The sequence below is a fragment of the Moschus berezovskii genome, chromosome 1 (genome assembly GCF_049115385.1).
Source record: "Moschus berezovskii isolate FMDL1 chromosome 1, NW_MosBer_1.0, whole genome shotgun sequence".
Taxonomy (NCBI): Eukaryota; Metazoa; Chordata; class Mammalia; order Artiodactyla; family Moschidae; genus Moschus; species Moschus berezovskii.
This window is the reverse complement of record NC_142460.1, coordinates 18,909,915-18,929,911: the sequence shown is the minus strand read 5'-3', so window position 1 is coordinate 18,929,911 and position 19,997 is coordinate 18,909,915. Positions and strand designations below refer to the sequence as shown.

General features: G+C 39.5%; 1 pseudogene; it reads left to right on the top strand.

The window, feature by feature from the left end:
* The first annotated feature begins 6,072 nt into the window (after positions 1-6,072).
* Positions 6,073-15,322, top strand: LOC148778679 (ankyrin repeat domain-containing protein 26-like; annotated as a pseudogene).
* The last annotated feature ends 4,675 nt before the right edge of the window (positions 15,323-19,997 follow it).

The window sequence follows — 19,997 nt, the reverse complement described above, 5'->3', positions numbered from 1 at the left end:
AAGTTCATTTAATAAATAGACAAACTTTCACTTTTTTTTCTTTTGTTCAAAGACATGAACTCATTCATTTTTATTGTATGCTTTTGCTTTAAATGTTTCCCTGCAAACCTGGCATTGATTTAGGGCCTACATCAGACGATGAAGTCATAGATTTTAAAACCAAGGTAAAGTGTTCTGTTGTGAAATTAGTTTTCCTGCTCTGAATTTAGTTTTTTGTAGTATTTACTCTTATGATTAGACAGTGGAAGTGACAGATAGATTCAAGGGATTAGATTTGATAAACAGAGTGCGTGAAGAACTATGGATGGAGATGCATGACATTGTACAGGAGGCAGTGATCAAGACCATCCCGGAAAAAAAGAAAAGCAAAAAGACAAAATGGTTGTCTGATTAGGCCTTCCAAATAGCTGAGAAAAGAAGAGAAGCCAAAAGCAAAGGAGAGAAGGAAAGATAGCATTTGAATGCAGAGTTCCAAAGAACAGCAAGGAGAGGTAAGGAAGCCTTTCTCAGTGAAGAAAGACTAGAGATCTCTTCCAGAAAATGAGGGATATCATGGGAACATTTCATGCAAAGATGGGCACCATAAAGGATGAAATGGTAGGGACCTAACAGAAGCAGAATACATTAAGATGAGGTGGCAAGAATACACAGAACTCTACAAAAAAGATCTTCATGACGCAGATAACCAGGATGGTATGATCTCTCACTTAGAGTCAAACATCCTGGAATGTTAAGTCAAGTGGGCCTTAGGAAGCATCACTATGAACAAAGCTAGTGGAGGTGATGGAATGGCAGCTGAGCTATTCCAAATCCTAAAAGATGATGCTGTTAAAGGCTGCACTCAGTATGCCAGTAAATCTGGATAACTCACAGTGGCCCCAGGACGGAAAAGGTCAGTTTTCATTCCAATCCCAACAAAAGGCAATGCCAAAGAATGTTCAAACTACCGCATAATTGCACTCATCTCAAATACTAGCAAAGTAATTCTCAAAATTCTCCGAGCCAGGCTTCAAGAGTACATGAACCATGAAATTCCAGATGTTCAAGCTGAATTTAGAAAAGGCAGAGGAACCAGAGATCAAATTGCCAGCATCCTCTGGATGGTAGAAAAAGCAAGCCAGTTCCAGAAAAGTATCTACTTATGCTTTATTGACTGTGCCAAACCATTTGACTCTGTGGATCACAACAAACTGTAGAAAGTTCTTCAAGCGATGGGAATACCAGACCACATGACCCGCCTCCTGAGAAATCTGTATACAGGACAAGAAGCAACAGTTAGAACTGGACACAGAGCAACAGACTGGCTCCCAATCAGGAAAGGAGCACAGCAAGGATGGAAATTGTCATCCTGCTTATTTAACTTATATGCAGAGTACATCATGCGAAATGCCAGGCTGGATGAAGCACAAGCTGGAATCAAGATAGCCAGAAGAAATATCAATAAACTCAGATACGCAGTTGACACCACCGTGATGGCAGAAATTGAAGAGGAACTAAAGAGCCTCTTGATGAAAGTGAAAGAGGGGAGTGAAAAAGTTGACTTATAACTCAGCATTCAGAAAACTAAGATCATGGCATCTGGTCCCATCACTTCATGGCAAAGAGACGGGGAAAGAATGGAAACAGTGACAGACTTTTTTTGGGCTTCAAAGTCACTGAAGATGGTGACTGCACCCATGAAATTAAAAGACGCTTGCTCCTTGGATGAGAAGCTATGACAACCTAGACAGCATATTGAGAAGCAGGGACATTACATTGCCAGCAAAGTTCTGTCTCATCTAAGCTATCGTTGTTCAATAGTCATGTACGGATGTGAGAGTTGGACTGTAAAGAAGGCTGAGTGCTGTAGAATTGATGCTTTTGAACTGTGGTGTTGGAGAAGACTCTTGAGAGTCCCTTGGACTGCAAGGAGATCCAATCAGTCCATCCTAAAGGAAGTCAGCCATGAATATTCATTGCAAGGACTGATGCTGAAGCTGAAGCTCCAATACTTTGGCCATCTGATGCGAAGAAATGACTCATTGGAAAATACTGATTCTGGAAAAGTTTGAAGGCGGGAGGAGAAGGGGACAACAGAGGATAAGATGGTTGGATGGCATCACCGACTCAATGGACATGAGTTTGTAAAACCTCCAGGAGTTGGTGATGGACAGGGAAACCTGGCGTGTTGCAGTCCATGGGATCTCAAAGAGTAGCATACAGCTGAGCAACTGAACTGAACTGATGTTGATATTTTCATAAAATTTGAAGAACATGCAGATGCATGAAAATATATTAATAAAATCGTATGAAACAGAGGTTTTGCTCTTCGTATATCCTTAAGAATACTGATATATTACTAATCTCTTGTATATTCTAAATATATGTGTTTCTCCATATACCTTATTATACTTATGTTTTCTTTCTGTAAAGTTTGTTCTTGACTAGGAATATCTCACTTTTTACTTTATTCTTCCTCCTCTACCTTTTCTTAATTTTTAAAAAAATATTTACTGTTAACCTAATTATTCTTTGCAGAACACATTTCTTCGGGGTCTGTTCTTTCAGTCCATCTCTCTCTGCCTCTCTTGTGAACAGTCTGCTTATGGCTTTCTGTTTAGAGTGTTTGTGGCTTTCATTCATGATCCTTGCCCTGCTGCTTTAACCTTGTTTTTTTTCCCCTGTTTCTTAGAAGCAGCTGAATATTTTCCCCTGTTTCATTTGTCTCTAGCTGTTTGACAAACAGAATAGAAGTAGCTTATCCTGTTTGCAGTTCTAGCCCATCTAAGTAAGGTTCTGCTAAAACCTAAACTTTCATATTTTCCCTTCCGAAGTGATAATTCATATATATATTAATCGTGGAAGCAAATTTCAAAATGTAGCAATTCAAATGTCTTAGTTTTTCAGTAGTGCTCAAACTACCGTGGATAAATTATTACTCTAGAACATTTTGGTAGAGAAAGTAATCTAGCGGGTGTCATAGTATTTGTATAGCAGTCAATTAGGTGTAAGGAGAGGAACATCTGGGGCTTCTGATGTCATCTGTCATAATCCTTTCCCCATGAGAAGGTCAGTCAGTGGCAGAACTGGGATTTGAATCCACATCTGAATGACTCCAGAGCCTGTGCTCTTTGTGTTAGATCCTAGAAGAATGGGGGATGTTATAATCCTTTTATTCAGGTTGATACTTGTTATAGTCTTCAAGCTCTTACTTTCTTCTCCAGCATGTCATGAAATCACAGTTAACAAAGCCGATGAAGCCTTCTCAGCAATCCAAGGGCAACAGTAAGTTATTTGAAGACTGTCCTCCTGGTGTTCTTCCCTGATTTGAAATGACACATGTTCTCATATACTCTCTCTTGTTTTCACTGTAGTAGAAGCAAAATGTGGCATTTTGAGACCAGAGAGTACAACTTTCTCTGGGGACAATAATTCCGATAGTAGCATTGAAGATGTGGTTGAAACATTTCTCAAACCATCACCCTGGTTTGAGGGCATCTGTCATCCTGCCTTCCCGTTGCCTGAGCCTGTTCCAAAACTTCTCAAGTCCGTAGCAGGCCTCCGTCGTACAAAGGTACGTTGTTCCGTTTGTAACTCTTCTTTCCCTGTACTTTTCCACACATCATTCCCCTGATCCTTATGATGACAAAAAGGATCCCACCACAGAAATAGAAGCCCTCAACATCACGATATGAAGTGGTGTGATAATAAGAGCCATCCATGTGCATGATTCAGGTTTATAAATATTGGCATACAAAGTATGCCGTTCTGAAAGAAAAGAATTACAAAGCACTGAGGAAAAACAACTAGATGAATATTAAGATGGGGAGGAAGATGAAGGGGAAGAATTCCTTTAAGAAGGACAATATGAATATAAGATGGAATGAGGGTGACTATGAGGCAGATTATTATACAAACACAACAGAAATAGTGGGGGTAAGTCAGACCAGGAACTCTATATTATAAATGTGCGAGACATTATTTCAATTCAACTTAAGAGAAAGTGAGGTTGTGACAAAACAATGCTCATACTCTTTTGAATGACATATAGCTGATTTTTATGTTCCTTATTTTTTTTGGTGGCTGTTTTCGATGTTGGTGGTGCTTCTTGATTTTTCCTTCAGTTGAGGTGTAGTCAGTTTAAAATACTGTGTAAGTTTCAGGTGTACAGCAACGTGATTTGTTTATACTTGTATATGAATATATGTTTTTTGAATATAGTTCCTTCTGGATGTTCATTTAAATTTGAAGTGATTTCTCGTTTTAAAGAAATTCTCACTTTGAAATTAATGAAGCGATGTCTTCTATTTAATCTAGCCAAACTTTCGTTTAGAAGCAATTCAAGACGAGCCCTGTTTTAGGCCTTAGGAGATGTATTATGAATTAAGAATTTTTGGCCCTTCTGTTTCTTTTGGTTTCTAACTTCGGTTCAGTTCAGTCACTCAGTCGTGTCTGATGCTAAATACTTAATGTAGTTCTCTAATTTATCTTACTGTTTGCAATAATCTTGGTGGGTGTTTTAGATCTTTCTGAAAATAAAGAGGGAATAAATAAAATTTTTATCTATTCTTTTTACTAAAATTATAATTTATAATTTTATAAATGAGATTCTTAATCTCTCTTCATTAAATGAGAAAATTTTCGGCTGCAACAATCTGAAAGAAAAAATGTAGAACTATATTTTTTCCTCTGGAGAGATTCTGATTTCTTTTTCCCAAATGTCAGCAAATAATGGGTAATTACATACATTAAATGAATGAAATCACGATTTATGCTTTTTTTCTTATATAGACTACTTGCTATTATAAAATCATAAGGAAAGAAAAAATACCACCATAGTTTATAAAATTATCTGTGGAAGACATTTTTTCTTTTAAAAATATCTCTAGCAGCATGTACATTCCATTTTATTTTTAAGAAACTTTATTAATTTAAATGTTTATAGGTGTTAAATTACCATGTCAATTCTTTGTTATATATGTGAAACTAACACGTAAGTTCTTCCATATCGAAAAGTTAGTCATCGTGGTTACTTGATTTTTTTAGTTTGTTTTTTCTTTCCTGATGTGAATACTGAGTCCTGCTTGATCATCATAAATGTATTTGAAAACTTTTAAATCTTCGTCTTGGATAATCATAGTTTTACTCCTTTGTTTATATCTAGATCATTCTTTTCATCTTTATCTGCCATTCCAGAAGACATAGATAAGAAATTAGAGTCGTTAGTGTGCTGTTTACAGGGAAAGAAGCAGTAAACCATGTGAATGTTCAAATAGGGCTGTAGAAATTTATTCTTCATTGAAGGATAATTGCTTTCCAGAATTTTATTGTTTTCTGTCAGACATCAACAAGAATCAGTCATAGGTTCACCCATGTCCCCTCCCTCCCAACCCCTTCCAATCACCCTCTCCATCCCAGCCTTCTACATTGTTGCAGAGCCCCTCTTTGAGTTCCCTGAGTGATCGAGCAAATTCCCCTTGGCTGTCTATTTTACATATGGAATTGTAAGTTTCCGTGTTACTTTTTCCATCCATCTCACCCTCTCCCCTCTCCCCCTTCCCCCGTGTCTCTAAGTCTGTTCTCTCTGTCTGTGTCTCCATTGCTGCCCTGCAAATAAATTCGTCAGTACCATCTTTCTAGATTCCATACATATGCATTAGTATATGATATTTATATTTCTCTTTCTGACTGACTTCACTATGTATGATAGGCTCTAGGTTCATCCAGCACATTAGAACGGACTCAGATGCGTTTCTTTTTACAGCTGAGTCATGTTCCTTTGTAAATATATACCACCACATCTTAATCCATTCATCTGTCCATGGCCATCTAGGTTGCTTCCATGTTCTAGCTATCATAAATAGTCCTGCAGTGAGCATCGGGGTGCATGTGTCTTTTTCCATTTTGGTTTCCTCAGGGTATACTCCTAGGAGTGGGATTCCTGGGTCATATAGCGGTTTTATTCCTAGTTTCTTAAGGAATCTGCATACCGTCTTCCATAGTGGTTGTATCAATTTACCTTCCCACCAGCAGTGCAAGAGGGTTCCCTTTCCCTCACACCCTCTCCAGCATTCATTGTTTGTAGACTTTTGGATGGTGGCCATTCTGACTGGGGTGAGGTGGTACCTCGTTGTGGCTGAGCGGTAACGAATCTGCCTTCAGTGGGAGGCCTGGGTTTGATCCCTGAGTCAGGAATATGGGCATGGCAACCCACTCCAGTGTTCTTGCCTGGAGAATCCAATGGACAGGGGAGCCTGTCAGGCTTCAGTCCATAGGGTTGCACAGAGTCGGACACGACTGAAGCGACTAAGCAGCAGCAGCAGTAGCAGACTTTTGGATGATGGCCATTCTGCCTGGTGTGAGGTGGTACCTCATTGTAGTTTTGGTTTTCATTTCGATTGTGGTTTTTCACCACATCGACATTGACCAGATAGTGGTTGAAGCTTGAACGTATTACCACATTTGGATTGTCTGGTTGATCTGCAAGGAACATTTCAAGAGAAGTAAAAGCATGGGAAATAGTAATGTATATGTGGGGCTGTAATAGCAGCAGTTAGCTTTAGTGATGTTTTAGTAAGTGCAAACCATTTAGGATAGCTTAAGTAGCAGGTGCAGAGTACCTTTATGGCAGACGTCCTTGAAGTAACATAAAGTAGCGGTGCCCTGTTTGAAGGAGGCAGCTATGGAAGGAGATCAGAAGGGCCTGATCTCTTAGATGTGGCAGCCACTTCTTGGTGATGCAGCACTGTGTTTGAATTCAGCATCCTGGTTCTGTCATATAGCAACTGTGGGATCTTGGCAAAACCTGTCTTAACTGGGTTAAAAGTAGGGTCCTTTCTTCAAAAGGGATTAGGAACTCTTCATGCAACTCATGGTTATCATTCATTCTAGCAGAGTGTCTCTGAGAACCTTCCACAGAAGTATGTGGATCATTTACCTGGAACTGATGGTCAAAGAGGACAAAAGACATTAAATGGACAAGTAGAAGGTAAGAACTGTGTTTTACAGAAAAATCATTTGACAGAATATTGATTGAAAATGGGAATACTGATATATTCTCATAGGCAAAGAAAATCACCTGTCGGATGGGTAGTGAGAAAAAAGACAAGAAAAAGAGGGCAAGTATGCATCTTATTAGGTGTCTACCACAGAGTACATTGAGAATCCAGTTTAAGGAGCTAAATTATTAGTTCTTAGACTGACTTTGCAGTCCAATGTTTAAGACTTTGTCCGGTTAAGACTCTCCAATGCAGGTGGTGCAGTTTCGATCCCTGCTCAGGGAATTAAGATTCCATGTGACACATGACCGAACACAAATTATTAGTTCTGTTTCAAGATACTCTACAACTTAAGGGAGGTCCAGAAAGAAGAGGCACGAGGGAATGAAGGATGAGAGAGGCAGAGGGTACAGGGAGGGAATGAAGAAAAGGAAGCACAAGTCTGTGGGGGAAGGGGGCAATAAGTAATGAAGGTCTTTAGATAAAGGGAGAGTATTTGACATGGACGATGAATTTGAAGTGAGCTTCCGGCATCAAAACTTGTTAGAGAAGAAGAGCAAAGATTTCCCCTCTTCCTGTTTTGCTCGTTATTAGGAAGACATTCAGCATTGTGGTTCCCGGGCGTGCAGAGCATATATGTTGTACCAGAATTTGTTATTCAAATTAGATTAATTTGAAAAAGGAGGCATTGACTTTTTTTTTTAAGATAGCTGATTTTTTGAAAGTTGTTTCATAGAAATCCTTTGAAGCGTTAGCATGATATACCAAAGAAAACTAAAATTTGAAGCCAGATAGATCAATAGGGTTCATTCCCTAAATGTTAGAAATACTTTTAATAAATACTACACTGATTCTGAAACATGCAAGATTTTTAATTTCTAATAATTCTGTAGCAATTAAATGTACTATTTCTTTTTTGATCATTGTATTTCAATATTGAGAATTTATTTTACATTATTTCCTAGATGTGTCTTATATACATTCTTGCATGAGTGGATTGAGAAACTTTAAGATGGCTAGACTAGAGGAGCCAAGACATGTAGGGATACCAGTAGCCCACATGGATATGGGAAAAAAATGAATATTTTTATGAGTCAATTTTCTACAAGTGCATATCCAGGCTAATCAGTTCATTAGTCTGTCTTTGAGGAGAAATGAATTATACATGCTGGTGAACTGTCATCCCCACTGTGCACTTCATAAATGACTGGACAGATTGAAGAACATGATAAATACTTATCGTATAATGGTGGAAATGATACCTGCTGTGTTGCATTCAAGATGTGCTGTTGCATTTTATCATCAGCTTTCACGTTTATCTTCTTGGGTTCATGATTTGCTCCTCGGATTAAGATCCATTTTCTCCTCATCAGTCAGCATGTTCACATTGGTCTATATGCACTTTAATGTTTTATAAAGCCATTGCAAACGTAATGTTACCTTCGAAATCTTAAAAGCATGTTTTGGTGAACCTGTATTCCAATTTTTTCTTCACTATCTTTAGTGGATTCCTATGTCTGTCTTACCAGTGTCCTAAGATCCCCCTAAAAACAAGACACTAAAACTGAATGTATTCAGTGCCAAGGCTGGGTGCGAGGATTCTGTTCGGTACTAACTCTGCATGAATGTACAGCTGGCATTCATATTTACATGTAATTAAATCTAGGTCCCTTTTGCCTTTTAGATTCTCCTGGGAAATATCCTAACGTGAAGGTAAAAACGTTTATGATTTTATCTTGAATTCTGAACTGTGGATTGTCGCATATGTACATCATTTAGTAATCAACTTGTTTCCAAACCCCATTCATCCAGCAGTCAGAATGAAAGATTCTGTTCCTAATAGAACAGTCAGAATGAAGGATTTACAAGCAGCCAGTTCAGGTAAACTTTGCAGTACACAGTTAACTCTGGAAAGAGGGACACTGAAATATTTGAAATGCTCAGTCTTCATACTTCTAACGTTTTCCTTGCAAATTTAATTGAAGAACTGGACATACATAAGGCAAATGTTACTGTTGATACCTGTGTTTTGAAACAAAAGATATTTACAAGCATAAGAGCAAGAAAATTTTAAATTGTAAGCTTCAATTCAAGATGTTTCTGTATATGTTTCGACACTCTGAAGTTCTGAGTTTGGAATCCCTGTAATTCTCAGGAAATCTCAGAGATTAAATTTTAGACTCGAAGTTTTTTTCAAGCCCCAAATGCTTGTTTGAACTCTCACTTTTCCCTAGAGTAATATGTCAGTTCACTTGCTTATATGTCAGTTGTATTTCAGCTTGTAATTATTTCGTTATAATGTTGTTACACAGATGACTGTAGGCCAATCAGATGTTTTCATTAGCAGACTGTGTGTGTTTGTGTGTTTGTGGTGTCTTTGATTATTAGAAGTAAGGTAAGTAATCATACTTTAATGACTATTTGATAGGGATAATCTTTTGAAACAGTGATTCTGAAAGTTGTTGGCTTTAGGATCATATTCTACTACTGAAAATTATTGAGAATTTCAAGGAACTTTTGTTTATTTCTATTGATGTTTACTATATGGGAGTTCGGTTGAGTTCAGTCACTCAGTCGTGTCCGACTCTGCGACCCCATGGCCTGCAGCAAACCAGGCCTTGCTGTTCATCAGAACTCCCAGACTTTACTTAGACTCAAGTCCATCGAGTAGGTGATGCCATCCAACCATCTCATCCTCTGTCTTCCCCTTCTCCTCCCGCCTTCAGTCTTTGCCAGCATCAGGGTCTTTTCCAGTGAGTCAGTTCTTCACATCAGGTGCCCAAAGTATTGGAGTTTCAGCTTCCGCATCAGTCCTTTCAAAGACTATTCAGGACTGAATTCCCTTAGGATGGACTGGTTGGATCTCCTTGCAGTCCAAGTGACTCTCAAGAGTCTTCTCCCAACACTACAGTTCAATATTATCAATTCTTCGGTGTGCAGCTTTCTGTACAGTCCAACTCTCACATCCATACATGACCACTGGAAAAACCATAGCTTTGACGAGACAGATCGATGTTGGCAAAGTAATGTCTCTGCTTTTTAATATGCTGTCAAGGTTGGTCATAGCTTTTCGTCTTTTAGTTTCATAGGTGCAGTCACCATATGCAGTGATTTTGGAGCCCCCCAAAATAAATCTGTCACTGTTTCCATTCTTTCCCCACCTATTTGCCATGAAGGGATGGGACCGGATGCCATGATCTTAGTTTCAAAACCAACTTTTTGATTCTCCTCTTTCACTTTCATCCAAAGGCTCTTTAGTTCTTCTTCAATTTTTACCATAAGGGTGGTGTCATCTGCATATCTGTGGTTACTGATGTTTCTCCCGGCTATCTTGATTTGAGCTTGTGCTTCATCCAGCCCAGCATTTTGCATGATGTACTGTGCGTGTCAGTTAAATAAGCAGGGTGACAATATACAGCCTTGATATACTCCTTCCCCTATTTTGAATCAGTCTGTTGTTCCATGTCCAGTTCTAACTGTTGCTTCTTGACCTGCCCACAGATTTCTCAGGAGGCAGGTCAGGTGGTCTGGTATTCCCATCTCTCTCAGAATTTTCCAGCTTGTTGTGATCCACACAATTAAAAGCTTTGGGGTGGTCAATAAAGCAGAAGTAGATGTTTTTCTGGAACTCTCTTGCTTTTTCGATGATCCAGTGGATGTTGGCAATTTGATCTCTGGTTCCTCTGCCTTTTCTAAATCCAGCTGGAATATCTGGAAGTTCACATTTCATGTACTGTTGAGGCCTGGCCTGGAGAATTTTGAGGATCACTTTGCTAGCCTGTGAAATGAGTGCAATTGTGCGGTAGTCTGAACATTCTCTGGCATTACCTTTCGTTGGGATTGGAATGAAGACTGACCATTTCCAGTCCTGTGGCCACTGGTGAGTTTTCCAGATTTGCTGGCATGTTGAGTGCAGCACTTTCACAGCATCATCTTTCAGGATTTGAAATAGCTCAGCTGCAATTCCGTCACCTCCACTAGCTTTGTTCATCGTGATGCTTCCTAAGGCCTACTTGGCTTCACATTCCGGGATGACTGGCTCTAAGTGAGGGATCACACCATCGTGCTTATCTGGATCATGAAGATCTTTTCTGTAGAGTTTTTCTGTGTGTGTTCTTACCACCTGTTCTTGATATCTTCCTCATCTGTTAGGTCCATACCACTTGTGTCCTTTATCGAACCCATTTTTGCATGAAATGTTCCCTTGGTATCTCTTACTTTCTTGAGGAGAACTCTGGTCTTTCCCATTCTATTATTTTCCTCTACTGCTTTGCATTGATCACTGAGAAAGGCATTCTTATCTCTCCTTGCTGTTCTGTGGAACTCTGCATTCAAATGAGTGTATCTTTCCTTTTCTCCCTTGCGTTTAGCATCTCTTCTTTTCTCAGCTATTTGTAAGGCCTCCTCAGACAACCATTTTGCCTTTTTGCATTTCTTTTTCTCTGGGATGTTCTTGATCAATGCCTCCTGTACAATGTCACGAACCTCCGCCCATGGTTCTTCAGACACTCTATCAAATCTAATCCCTTGAATCTATTTGTCACATCTACTGTATAATCCTAAGTGATTTGATGTAGGTCATACCTGAATGGTCTAGTGGTTTTCCCTACTTTCTTCAATTTAAGTCTGAATTTGGCAAGAAGGAGTTCATGATCTGAGCCACGGTCAGCTCTTGGTCTTGTTTTTGCTGACTGTATAGAGCTTCTGCATCTTTGGCTGCAGAGAATAGAATCAGTCTGATTTTGTCATTGAGCATCTGGTGATGTCCGTGTGTAGAGTCTTCTCTTGTGTTGTTAGAAGAGGGTGTTTGCTATGACCAGTACGTTCTCTTGGCAAAGCTCTGTTCGCCTTTGTCCTGCTTCATTCTGTACTCCAAGGCCAAATTTGCCCGTTACTCCAGGTATCTCCTGACTTCCTCTTTTTGCATTCCAGTCCCCTATAATGAAAAGAACATCTTTTTTGGGTGTTAGTGCTAGAAGGTGTCGTCGGTCATCATAGAATCATTCAACTTTAGCCCTTTCAGCGTAACTGGTCTGGGCATAGGCTTGAATGACTGTGACATTGAATGGTTTGCCATGGAAACGAACAGAGATCATTGTGTCATTTCTGAGACTGCATCCAAGTACTGCATTTGGGACTCTTTTTGACTGTGATGGCTACACCATTTCCTCTAAGGGATTCTTGCAATGGTCATCTGAGTTAAATTCACCCATTCCAGTCTATTTGGGGCTTCCTTGGTAGCTCAGTCAGTAAAGAAGCTACCTGCAGTGCAGGAGACCTGGGTTCGGTGCCTGAGACAGGAAGATCTCCTGGGGAAGGAAGTGGCAACCCACTCCAGCACTCTTGCTAGGAAAATCCTATCGCCAGAGGAGTCTGGTGAGCTACAAATAGCCCAGGGGGTCAGAAGCATCAGACACGAGTTACAGACTAAACCATAAACCAAGTCCATTTTAGTTCACTGAATCCTAAAATGTCGATGTTCACTCTTGCCATCTCCTGTTTGACCACTTCCAATTTGCCTTGATTCATGGACCTAACATTCCAGGTTCCCATGTAGTATTGCTCTTTACAGCCTTGGACTTGACTCCTATCACCAGTCACATCCACAACTAGGTGGTGTTTTTGCTTTGGCTCCTCCTTTTCATTCTTTCTGGAGTTATTTCTCCACAGATCTCTAGTAGCTTATTGGACACCTACTGACCTGGGGTTCATCTTTTAGTGAGTGTCCTATCTTTTTGCCTTCTCATACCGTTCATGGTGTTCTCAAGGCAAGAATACTGAAGTGGTTTGCCATTTCCTTCTCCAGTGGACCGTGTTTTGTCAGAATGTTCCAACATGACCTGTCTGTCTTGGGTGGCCCTTCACAGCATGGCTCCCTCAGAGTTTCATTGAGTTAGACAAGGCTGTGGTCCATGTGATCAGTTTGGTTAGTTTTCTTTGATTGTGGTTTTCAATCTGTCTGCCCTCTGATGAAGGATAAGAGGCTTATGGAAACTTCCTGATGGGAGAGACTGACTGAGGGCGATGGGCGAGGCCATGCTCAGTAAATCTTTAATGCAATTTTCTGTGAATGGGTGCGTCTGTGTTCCCTCCCTGTTTGACCTGAAGCCAAACTCTGGTGGAGATCCTGAAGATAAGGGCACCTCCTCCAACAGGTCCCATGCTTGCACTGCTGCTCTCAGTGCCCCTGACCTTGAGGCAGGCCACCTCCAACCCTCGCCTCTGCCAGAGACTCCTGGAAAATAAAACTGAAAAACGTAAAAATACAGGCACACACAATCATAATGGCTAATTCCATTAGTCATTAGAGTTCTGATATCACATATCCTGTCTCTGGAGAAGTCCTGTGTGCACTCAGAACATAATTGAACATGGAAGTAACGTTTAGAGTTGTTGTGAAAATAGTTTTGACCTCTTGGACCCCCTGGCCCAGTGGGTCTCTGGACTTCAGGAATTCTCAGGGCACACTACAGAACCACCATGTTAAACCATTGGCATGGTTGGATGCGAAATGATACAGGGGCCCTTGTGCTGACATGGGGTTTAAAGTTCACTTTTACATTTCTTGCTTGTTTCTTTGATTTCTCAAAAGAAATTTAGATCTGACAGTTCCTTTTTTTTTTTTTTAAAGTAAATATGTCTGTGTTGCGCTCATTCTTGCCTCATGGTGCTCTGTGCTCTTTGGATCCAGTGTGGTCCTAGACTTATCCTATTTTCACGTGGAAACAATTAGTCACCCACGAGACTATCATTTCTTGTATAAGTTTATGACGTCTATCCAGGGTTTAAAAAATCAGTTCTGGAGATATTGATAATTTGAGGAAAGACCACCTCATTGTAATTGAAGAAGTTGTCGTTGGTGGTGGTGTTCAGTTGCTAAGTCGGGTCCAATTCTTTGTGAGCCCATGGATTGCAGCACGTCAGGCCTCCCTGTGCCTCACCATCTCCTGGAGTTTGCCCAAGTTCATATCCATTGCATCAGCGATGCTATCCTAGCATCTCATCCTCTGCTGTCCCCTTCTCCGCCTGCCCTCAATCTTTCCCATCATCAGGGTCTTTTCCAGTGAGTCGGCTTTGCACATCAGGTACCCAAAGTTTTGGATCCTTAGGTTCAGCATCAGTCCTTCCAATGAACATTCAAAGTTGATTTCCCTTAGGTTTGACTGGTTTGATCGCTTTGCTGTCCAAGGGACTCTCAGATGTCTTCTCCAGCACCACTCTTTGAAAGCATCAATTCTTTGGCATTCAGCCTTCTTTATGGTCCAACTCTCACATCCGTACATGACTATTGACAAAACCATGGCTTGGGCTGTACAGACCTTTGTCAACAACGTGATGTCTTTGCTTTTTAATGTTGTCTAGGTTTGTAACATTAATTAAAGTAGTAGCAGAGTTGACTCACTGGAAAAGACTCTGATGCTGGGAAAGGTTGGGGGCGGGAGGAGAAGGGGACGACAGAGAGTGAGATGGCTGGATGGCATCACCGACTCTATGGACATGAGTTTGAGTGAACTCCTGGAGTTGGTGATGGACAGGGAGGCCTGGCGTGCTGTGATTCATGGGGTCGTGGGAAGTCGGACACGACTGAGTGACTGAACTGAACTGAACTGATTCATTAAAAGTGTTTTTAAAACCAAGGTCTCTAGAACACACAATATTATAAGGCAAAATTAAGTGTAAAATAAAGTATAAATAAAATTTCTGAATTTTATTTGTATGTTGAAACAATAATTATTGGTAAAATTCTTATGAAATACAGAATATGTAACAGAAATTGAGTGAATCAAAATCAGTAATACTAGAAAATCGAAAAGTAGAAGAAATGAGACACACTAGTTTACATCTCTTCATGACTGACCGTGACATGTGAGATACTGTAGCTGTGAAAGACTAGTGAGTTACAGGGGAGAGGAGGACATGGAGCTGATTCTCTGAAGAAAGACTTTGTGCAGGTTAGCCAGAGTTGTATTCTTACTCACATTATAATAAATGGGGACTTTGTTTTCACATTTTTCGGTGTGGGCTTCTACTGCTTTGAGCCTCAGGAATGAGACTTGTCAGAGAGCTGGGCATTTGAAAGTTGATGATCTGTGTCCATTGATGTCACAATCAATGACCAAAAATCAGTCAACATCCACAGAAGTGGGACAGATGACCAAAATAGATAAAAGTAAAGAGGAATATTACAGCGGTGTTTCTGGTAGGGAATTCCATGCTCCATCACCTGTGCCAGTCTCAACTGCCAGAAAACAGAGAAAACAAAGAAGGTAATGCAGAAGCCCAGAGCACTCAGGTGTGGGCCACTTGGGCACGGCCTTACCATCATTCTGACAGTTCCAAATTAGAGATTTTGTGGCAAAATCTACCTCGTGCTGACTCCTTTCATGCAACCTACAGCTAATACCAATAAATACCTCTTAGCAAGATGTTTGCATTCTCCCTCTGATCATAGTAATACAATAAATAATAAAGAGAGTTAGGAGAAAGTAAGTTCATTGTGGCTAGTATTTAGCATAGGCCTCAGAGTGATTAGCAGGATTATATTTATAACTCTGGGACTAGTTGGGAGACCTAGGTAGACATCTGGACTGCCTTCTCAAAACGTGACTTTATAGCAATATTTTTATATAGCTCTAAATTCATGAGTATTAATTATCATTATATTCAGTATAACTGCAAAAGAAACTGGATAGCATATACGAAACTATTTCTTGTGTTTCCTGTGACTTCGTAATTTTTAGAATTGGCTTTCCCAGTGGGAATGGGAGTGGTGGGAAATTTGATACGTAGCTGCTCCTTCTCAGCTGTGCCCACATAGTGTATCAGCTTGTTTTAGTATTTGTAATGAATTAAGGAGGCGGGAGGGGAAGGGGACGACAGAGAATGAGATGGCTGGATGGCATCACCGACACGATGGAGTGAACTCTGGGAGTTGGTGATGGACAGGGAGGCCTGGAGTGCTGTGATTCATGGGGTCACAAAGAGTTGGACACGACTGAGTCACTGAACTGAACTGAACTGATACAGGGTTATCATTTGCATCTTTCTAAATTCCATATATATCCGTTAGTATATTGTATTGGTGTTTTTCTTTCTGGCTTACTTCACTCTGTATAATAGGCTCTAGTTTCATCCACCTCATTAGAACTGGTTCAAATGCATTCTTTTTAATGGTTGAAAAATACTCCATTGTGTATATGTACCAAAGCTTTCTTATCCATTCGTCTGCAGATGGACATCTAGGTTGCTTCCATGTCCTGGCCATTATAAACAGTGCTGCAATGAACATTGGAGTACATGTGTCTCTTTCAATTCTGGTTTCCTCAGTGTGTATGCCCAGGAGTGCGATTGCTGGATCATATGGCAGTTCTATTTCAGGTTTTTGAGGAATCTCCACACTGTTCTCCATAGTGGCTGTACTAGTTTGCATTCCCAACAGCAGTGTAAGAAGGTTCCCTTTTTTCCACACCCTCTCCAGCATTTATTGCATGTAGACTTTTGGATAGCAGCCATTCTGACTGGTGTGAAATGGTATCTCATTGTGGTTTTGATTTGCATTTCTCTGCTTATGAGGGATGTTGAGCATTTTTTCATGTGTTTGTTAGCCATCTTTATGTCTTCTTTGGAGAAATGTCTGTTTGGTTCCTTGGCCCATTTTTTGATTGGGTCATTTATTTTTCTGGAATTGAGCTGCAGGAGCTGCTTGTATATTTTGGAGATTAATCCTTTCTCCGTTGCTTCATTTGCTATTATTTTCTCCAATTCTGAAGGCTGTCTTTTCACCTTGCTTATAGTTTCCTTTGCTGTGTAGAAGCTTTTGATTTTAATTAGGTCCCATTTGTTTATTTTTGCTTTTATTTCCAATATTCTGGGAGGTGGGTCTTGGAGGATCCTGCTGTCATTTATGTCAGAGAGTGTTTTGCCTACATTCTCCTCTAGGAGTTTTATAGTTTCTGGTCTTACATTTAGCTCTCTAATCCATTTTGAGTTTATTTTTGGGTATGGTGTTAGGAAGTGTTCTAGTTTCATTCTTTTACAAGTGGCCGACCAGTTTTCCCAGCACCATTTGTTAAAGAGACTGTCTTTTCTCCATTTTATATTCTTGCCTCCTTTGTCAAAGATAAGGTGTCCATAGGTGCGTGGATTTATCTCTGGGCTTTCTATTTTGTTCCATTGATCTATATTTCTGTCTTTATGCCAGTACCATACTGTCTTGATGACTGTGGCTTTGTAGTAGAGCCTGAAGTCTGGCAGGTGAATTCCCCCATTTTGCTTCCTCAAGATTGCTTTGGCTATTCGAGGTTTTTTGTATTTCCATACAAATTGTGAGATTATTTGTTCTAGTTCTGCGAAAAATATCGTTGGTAGCTTGATAAGGATTGCATTGAATGTATAAATTACTTTGGGTAGTATACTCATTTTTACAATATTTATTCTTCCAATCCACGAACACGGTATATTTCTCCATCTATTAGTGTCCTCTTAATTACTTTCACTAGTGTTTTATAGTTTTCTATGTACAAGTCTTTTTTTTCCTTAGTAGATATATTCCTAAGTATTTAATTCTTTTCGTTGCAACAGTGAATGGAATAGTTTCCTTAATTTCTCTTTCTATTGTCTCATTATTAATGTATAGGAATGCAAGGGATTTCTGTGTGTTGATTTTATATCCTGCAACTTTACTGTATTCATTGATTAGCTCTAGTAGTTTTCTGGTAGAGTCTCTAGGGTTTTCTGTGTAGAGGATCATGTCATCAGTGAACAGTGAGAGTTTTACTTCTTCTTTTCCAATTTGTATTCCTTTTATGTCTTTTCCTGCTCTGATTGCTGTAGCCAAAACTTCCAGAACTATGTTGAATAGTAGTGGTGAGAGTGGGCACCCTTGTCTTGTTCCTGACTTTAGGGGAAATGCTTTCAGTTTTTCACCATTGAGGATAATGTTTGCTGTGGGTTTGTCATATATAGCTTTTATTATGTTGAGATATGTCCCTTCTTTTCCCACTTTCTGGAGGGTTTTTATCATAAATGGATGTTGAATTTTGTCGAAGGCTTTCTCTGCATCTATTGAGATAATCATATGATTTTTATTTTTCAGTTTGTTAATGTGGTATATTACGTTGATTGATTTGTGGATATTGAAGAATCCTTGCATTCCTGGGATAAAGCCCACTTGGTCATGATGTATGATCTTCCTAATGTATTGTTGGATTCTGATTGCTAGAATTCTGTTCAGAATTTTTGCATCTATGTTCATCAGTGATATTGGCGTGTAGTTTTCTTTTTTTGTGGGATCTTTACCAGGTTTTGGGATTAATGTGATGGTGGCCTTTAGAATGAGTTTGGAAGTTTCCCTTCCTCAGCAATTTTCTGGAAGAGTTTCAGTAGAATAGGTGTTAGCTCTTCTCTACATTTGTGGTAGAATTCAGCTGTGAAGCCATCTGGACCTGGCTTTTGTTTGCTGGAAGATTTCTGATTACAGCCTCTAGCTCCGTGCTTGTGATGGGTCTGTTCAGATTTTCTATTTCTTCCTGGTTCAGTTTTGGAAAGTTGTACTTTTCTAGGAATTTGTCCATTTCTTCCAGGTTATTCATTTTATTGCCATATAATTGCTGATAGTATTCTCTAATAATCCTTCGTATTTCTGTGTTGTTGGTTGTGATCTCTCCATTTTCATTTCTAATTTTATTGATTTGGTTCTTCTCCCTTTGTTTCTTGATGAGTCTGGCTAGTGGTTTATCAATTTTATTTACCTTCTCAAAGAACCAGCTTTTGGCTTTGTTGATTTTTGCTATGGTCTCTTTTGTTTCTTTTGCATTTATCTCTGCCCTAATTTTTACGATTTCTTTCCTTCTACTGACCTTGGGGTTCTTCATTTCTTCCTTTTCTAGTTGCTTTAGATGTAGAGTTAGGTTATTTAGTTGACTTTGTTCTTGATTCTTGAGGTGTGCCTGTATTGCTATGAACTTCCCCCTTAGCACTGCTTTTACAGTGTCCCAGAGGTTTTGGGTTGTTGTGTTTTCATTTTCATTCATTTCTATGCATATTTTGATTTCCCTTTTGATTTCTTCTATGATTTGTTCATTATTCAGCAGCGTGTTGTTCAGCCTCCATATGTTGGCATTTTTAATGGTTTTTCTCGCGTAATTGAGATCTAATCTTACTGCATTGTGGTCAGAAAAGATGCTTGGAATGATTTCAATTTTTTTTGAATTTACCAAGGCTAGATTTATGGCCCAGGATGTGATCTATCCTGGAAAAGTTTCCATGTGCGCCTAAGAAAAAGGTGAAATTCACTGTTTTGGGGTGAAATGTCCTATAGATATCAATTAGGTCTAACTGGTCTATTGTATCATTTAAAGTTTGTGTTTCCTTGTTAATTTTCTGTTTACTTGATATATTCATAGATGTAAGTGGGGTATTAAAATCTCCCACTGAGGGGGAGGAACAAGATGGCGGAGGAACAGGACGGCGAGACCACTCTCTCCTCCACAAATTCATCAAAAAAACATTTGAATGCGGAGTAAAGTCCATAAAATCTCCCACTATTATTGCATTGTTGTTAATTTCCCCTTTCATACTTGGTAGTAATTGTCTTACATATTGCGGTGCTCCTATGTTGGGTGCATAAATATTTATAATTGTTATATCTTCTTCTTGGATTGATCCTTTGATCATTATGTAGTTTCCTTCTTTGTCTCTTTTCACAGCCTTTGTTTTAAAGTCTATTTTATCTGATATGAGTATTGCTGCTTCTGCTTTCTTTTGGTCTCTAGTTGCATGGAATATCTTTTTCCAGCCCTTCACTTTCAGTCTGTATGTGTCCCTCGTTTTGAAGTGTGTTTCTTGTAGACAACATATATGGGGGTCTTGTTTTCGTATCCATTCAGCCAGGCTTTATCTTTTTGTTGGGGCATTCAACCCATTTACGTTTAAGTAAATTAAGTAATTATTGATAAGTATGATCCAGTTGCCATTTTCTTTATTGCTTTGGGTTCGAGTTTATACACCCTTTCTGTGTTT